This window comes from Grammomys surdaster, unplaced genomic scaffold (assembly GCF_004785775.1).
Source record: "Grammomys surdaster isolate TR1022 unplaced genomic scaffold, NIH_TR_1.0 125876, whole genome shotgun sequence".
In the NCBI taxonomy this organism is placed as follows: Eukaryota; Metazoa; Chordata; class Mammalia; order Rodentia; family Muridae; genus Grammomys; species Grammomys surdaster.
In genome coordinates this window covers 1,536,862-1,542,861 of record NW_021620701.1, presented here as the reverse complement: position 1 = coordinate 1,542,861, position 6,000 = coordinate 1,536,862, and positions in this window count along the sequence as shown.

Genomic DNA, 6,000 nt, shown 5'->3' with positions numbered 1-6,000 from the left:
GTTTAGCCAATGAGCTTCTTTCCCAGACAGTCCTTTCTGCAAAAGGTATTTAATCTCTGGTCCACCCTGAGTAAGTTGTATGCATCCATTCTTCCAGCACAGTTTGGATAAGCAAGAACTGTCTCCTTCCTCAAGGATCACCGTGGGGGGAAGCCACACCACCTAAGTCTCCCACAGAAGGCCCCTCTGTGTTCCTGACATTCATCCTGAGCTGTCCCTAGCCCTGGGCTCATTTTCAGCCCATGGGACACCATTCTCAACTCCTTAAGGTTCCCACCAGCATCTGGGTGCACAGGAGAACCACAACCTCAGCCCCAGGCTGCTCTGTTTCTCACTGGCTGGGGGCCCCATCTTAGACTGCATTCCTCCTACACTGAGCCAGCCTGGCAAGCCTAGCACTGCGATGGCAAAGAGGAAGGAATGTAGCCTAGGGCCCCTGTGTTTGGATTCTCTGAATGGCGTTCACACACCCCAGTATCGAGGTGAAACACAGACCCACCCCACACCCCACACATCAAAATATGCACACACACACACACACACACACACACACACACACTAAAAGAAAAGAAAGTAGAGATCTCAGTAGAGCCAAATACATGTTCCACTACAAAAGCTGGTCGTGGGTAACACTGTAAGCAGCTCTGTTCAAAGATAGATGAAGGATTTTATAGGTGAGTAATAACCATTTCAATTATTGGAAAAGAGGCAAATCAAAAGTGCAATGACATGCCAAGCGGTGATGGTGCACACCTTTAGTCCCCATGCTAGAAAGGCAGAGGCAAGCAGATCTCTTGAGTTCGAGGCCAGCCTGGTCTACAAATGAGTTCCAGGACAGTCAGGGCTACACAGAGAAAGCCTGTCTCCAAAAACAAACCAAACAACCAAACAACCAAAAAGTACAGTGGCTAGTGTTGGTGAGGATGCAGTGTTGGCGAGGATGTGCAGAAACTGGGACTCCTATGCACCATTAGTGAGAATGTCAGCTACTGCAGGTAGGAAAAGACATCCAGCAGAAAAGCCTTGTCTGGAAAGCTCTCCTTAGGAAATCTTTTATGGCAGTTCTTGTTAAGAAGCATACACAGGAAGGCTCTTTGTTCACGGCTCCATTTTATTAGAGTTATGACGTAAGCCACTTCCATTTCGGTAGACAATTTTCACACCTACAAGGGAATGGTACTCAGCATTTAAAGGAAAGGAATGTGGACACATGCCATAGCATGGAGGAACTTTGAGGAAGTGATATAAAGTAAAAATAAGCCATCCACAAATGCTGGCATTAAAGGCATGTGCCAGTCTGGTCTATAGAGCTCATTCCAGGACAGCCAAGGCTGCACAAAGAAACCCTGTTTTGAAAAACATAATGATAATAATAATAATAACATCACAAAAATTAAATACTGTATGAGTCTACCTAAATGAGGCACTTTGAATAATCAGACGCTCAGTGTAGCATAATGGTTGCCAGGATCAAAAAAAAAAAATGGAATTTTCAGTTAGTATTTATTGATTTCAAGAGTGTATTAACTATGAATATAAGCAGTAGTGGTAACCATACAGCATTATGAATGTGTTTCACACAGTGAACTATGAATGAAAAAAATACGATAATACATTTTATATTATGTGCTAATGAAATACATAGAAATGAAAATTTACTGTGTTGAAAATGTAAAATATTATTTTAAATATTTAAATATTTAATTTTTAAAAATTGATTAAAAGTAGATTATGATTGTCATGAAATAACATAACTTACAATGTCCACATGTGACTCAGGTGGCATTTAGTAGCAAACAAAAATAGTTTGCAGTGACTACAATCTACCTACTGCCCACAGTCTCACTGACAGATGGGAGTAAACGCCTCAAGCAGACCAAGTCCTGTTAAACACACAGACCTTCGTTAAACATTAACCAACAATTACAAAGCAGTTCGTACAGCAACTGTGTTTTTATGAGCTTGCCAACAATTGTCTGGAGGCATCTACCTGAACATTCCAGAACTGAGGTCTCTTACTCTCCCTGTGCTTTGAGGACGTTGTCACCCACACACATACACACACACACACACACACACACATACACACACACCAGTCTGGGATATTTTAGATTTGGTTTGGTTTGTTTAAAAAAGTATCTGGCTATGATTGCCCAGCCTGGCCTCAAACCCTTGGGTCACCCTTCTGTCTAGTACCCAGAGGAGCTCCAGTGTCCACCAGCTCTCCCTCTTCAGTCAGCGTGTGGGAAAATGATTCCCCTGGAAACCCCACAGTTGACATTCATGGCACCAGTTCCTACTGACAGGCCAGTCTTCACCCATAAAGATGGCAGTTAACAGAATCTCAGATGTCTGTCAATCATCCGAGCCGCAGGCTGGCTGGAGCCTCTATAGATGCTGTCCCTGGGCTGCGTCAGCCCACTTCCTTGCTGATGTCCCATGTCATCTGGGTGACAGTTTAGCTTAGGTAACACATACATAATATCACTGACTACAGAATTTTTAAATAAATTATGAGCATGTTTAACACTATCCAAAGATCGCTGAGGAGTGCTTATCCTGCTTAGCGTCTTTAAAAGCAGGAACGCTGGATAATAAGATACCGGTACTTACAGCACCACGGCACATTACACACACAGGGCATGTGCAGCATGCCACAGTGTAAATGCTTTCGTTTGAATGTATGACAAAAATCTGTCAACCCTGACATGAGCATAGAGAAATATACTTTTTAAAATTTGCTTTAGAGGTCACCTAAAGAGCTGGATACCTGTTCAGCAGGACTGTCTTGAGGTGTGGGGTAGGGGGTGCCTCTCCTTCGAGCATGAGGGCTCCGCATTCCAGAGGATCCAGAGCAGCTGCCCTTCTGAGCAGCCAAGCTCCCATGATGAGTCTTGCAATTTCTGTAGCTGAGAGAAGAATCTTCCAGAACACAGACCTGCTCCTTGGTGACATGGTGGTTCCACTAAAGTCAGGAACAGAGGACTAAATAGTAGATTCTTTCTAAAACACTGGGTTTTGTTTGTTTGTTGTTGTTGTTTTAAGATTTATTTATTTATTTATTTTATGTATATGAGTACACTGTCACTGTCTTTAGACACACAGTATAAGAGGGCATTGGATCCCATTACAGATGGTTGTGAGCCACCAGGTGGCTGCTGGGAATTGAACTCAGGACCTCTGGAAAAGCAGTCAGTACTCCAGCCCTGTTCGTTTTTTTTTTGTTTTGTTTTGTATTTTGTTTTTTTAAATCTTACCAGCCTCCCAACGCACTCACCCAGCACAATTCTTTTAGTTTGAAAATCAGTGTGCTCTGTGATCCAGAAGACGGTCTGATTTGCTAATCACAATGTCCCTTTGCACATAACAAGGTACCTGCCTGGCCATCTCAGCGATCAAAGAATCTTGTCTGCACAGAAAATAATTGAAATTCTGCTAAGGAGATGGAACATGAAAACTAAGCAGAACCCAGAGGCGCCCTGATTCAAGACAGAAGTCAAAGGAGACATTACCCTCAGTCAACCAACCAGACCTAGTGGCCCTGATAAACGTTCAGGAGACAGGCACAGGTCCTGAAAATTCCAAAGACAGAATCTAGAAGTGAGTTCACATGATTGGCTCGGACCATGAGTGATCATTTTATCCTACTTATCCCTAGCCATTCATTCAGGCCTTCCACTCTCCCAACAGAGGAACCCTTCCATTCTTCTCTGGAGTTCTTCAGATCATCACTATGTCCTGTTCTTGCTGTTTCCCATTACAAGTATGTCACATTTTCTTCATGCTCACCTCTGTGATAACAGGGTTTCTTTCTTGTGGTTGTTTAGTTTGTTTCCTTTCTAATGTGCACATACAATCCAAAGGTATCCTTCTCGATTGACCAAGTTGCTCTAATCTGTTAGGCAAATGGTCCTACCCCCAGCTCCTTCACCTGAACCATCTCCTTCTCTGCTTGACTCCTGCTGCCCTAGCAATCTTTCACTTAGTGATTTTGAATCACAAATGTCCTCCAATTTTGTGAGTGGGAAGAATTCGCACTTGTCTGTCTTGACTCTAGTTTGCCACTAGGATAATGTCACTGTTCTAGTTTGCTTCCTGTTGCTATAATAAATGCCATGTCAAAAGCAATTTGGGAAGGAAGGACTTGATTTCATCTTAAAGTTACATTCTATCGTAGGGGGAGGCCGAGGCAGGAACCTAAGTCAGGAGAGCTTGAAGAAGAAACCACAAAGAATTACTGGTTCTTGCTTGCTCTCTGCTAGCTTTTTATATACGGCCCAGAAACCAGGCCTAGGGATGTGCTTCCTGAGTGGGATGGGCCATCCTTAATCAACTAGCAATCAAGAAAAATGCTCAGCGACACATCCACAGGTCAACCTGACGAGGGAATTCCTCAACTGAAGCTCCCTCTCCCCAGGTGACTCTAGTTTGTTTCAACTCAACAAGAAAAACTACCCAGCACAGTCAAAAATTCTGAAGATGATAGAATTCTTTGTATTCCATTAAGGAAAAAAAAAACTTTTGAGAGGTCAACGTGGCTCAGTTGGTATAGCACCTGCCACACAAGTGTTAGGCCCTGATTTCAGATCCCATCTCTGAGGAGCTACAGACTGCAGGCTACCTGGGGCTTGATGGCCAGCCCATCTAACTCAGTTGGTGAGCTCCAGGTTCAGCGAGAGACCCTGTCTCAAAGATAAGGTTAGGAGCTATTTCAAGACTTTCTCAGATCCCCCACCCCCCAGGGATTCAATAATGACACAGAGACTTTTATGTAATTTAAAGCTTTAGGCCTTTAGTTGGGACAATCTCTCAGCTACTGTTTAAACTTAACCGGATTATTCTAGCTTACAACCAACCATGTGGCTAACTCTGTTTCTCCCTGCTCTGCTCTGATCATGTCTGTTCTCACTCACAGCTGTTTCTGAATCTTCTGTCACTCTCTCTGCCAGGAAGTTCCGTCCTCATACTTCCTGCCCCAGCTGTTGACCATCAACTCCTTATTACAACCAATTAGCAGTGAGACAACACCTGATACAAGTCTTAGATTGCTTTTAGGCAGGTGAGGAAGGACAAATCTATACAAAATAGAAAACCCAGTGTGGGACCATAGAAATGACAATACCAGAGTCCTGCCAGCACTTAGCTCTTTGTCAGTACAAAATTAACAACTGAAAATACAGAGCCACACTTTTATACAATTGAGGAAGTGCAACTGGGAAAGACACCTTTGGCTTCTGGACGTGGATTTGCAAGTTTGCATACACACGGAAAGCCTTTTTTTAAGTAGGATTTTGAATGCCGGTGGTGAAGAAACAGAGGCAGGCATTCTAAGTGGAGTAGGACATCATGATGGGTGGAACTCAGGACTTTAAAGAGGGCAGTGAGATTAATAGTGAGTCTGCTCAACTAAAGAACTGAAGACCAAGCAGGGCAGTGGTGGTGAATTCCTTTAATTCCGGCACTTGGGAGGTAGAAACAGATGGATCTCTGAGTTTCAGGCCAGATTGGTCTACATAGTGAGTTCCAGGACAACCAGAGCTACATAGTGATACCCTGTCTAACACACAAACAAAGAATCAAATATCAAACATAATTATAAAGGAAGGAGGAGAGATTTCCTTACTCTCCACAGAATCAGAAGGAACTACATTCTAGGTAAAGAAATCACCCTGAGTCAGGCATGGTGGTCCACGCCTCTAATCCCAGCACTCTGCAGCAGAGGCAGGCGGATATCTGAGTTCCAGCCCAGTCAGGTCTACAGAGTGAGTTCCAGGACAGCCAGGGCTATACATAGAGAAACCCTGTCTAAGAAGGAGGAGGAGGAGGAGGAGGAGGAAGAGGAGGAGGAGGAGGAAGAGGAAGAGGATGAAAAGATGAAGAAGAAGAAGAAGAAAAAGAAGAAGAAGAAGAAGAAGAAGAAGAAGAAGAAGAAGAAGAAGAAGAAGAAGAAGAAGAAGACAACGACAATGAAGAAGAAACAACTCTGAATGTCTTATAATG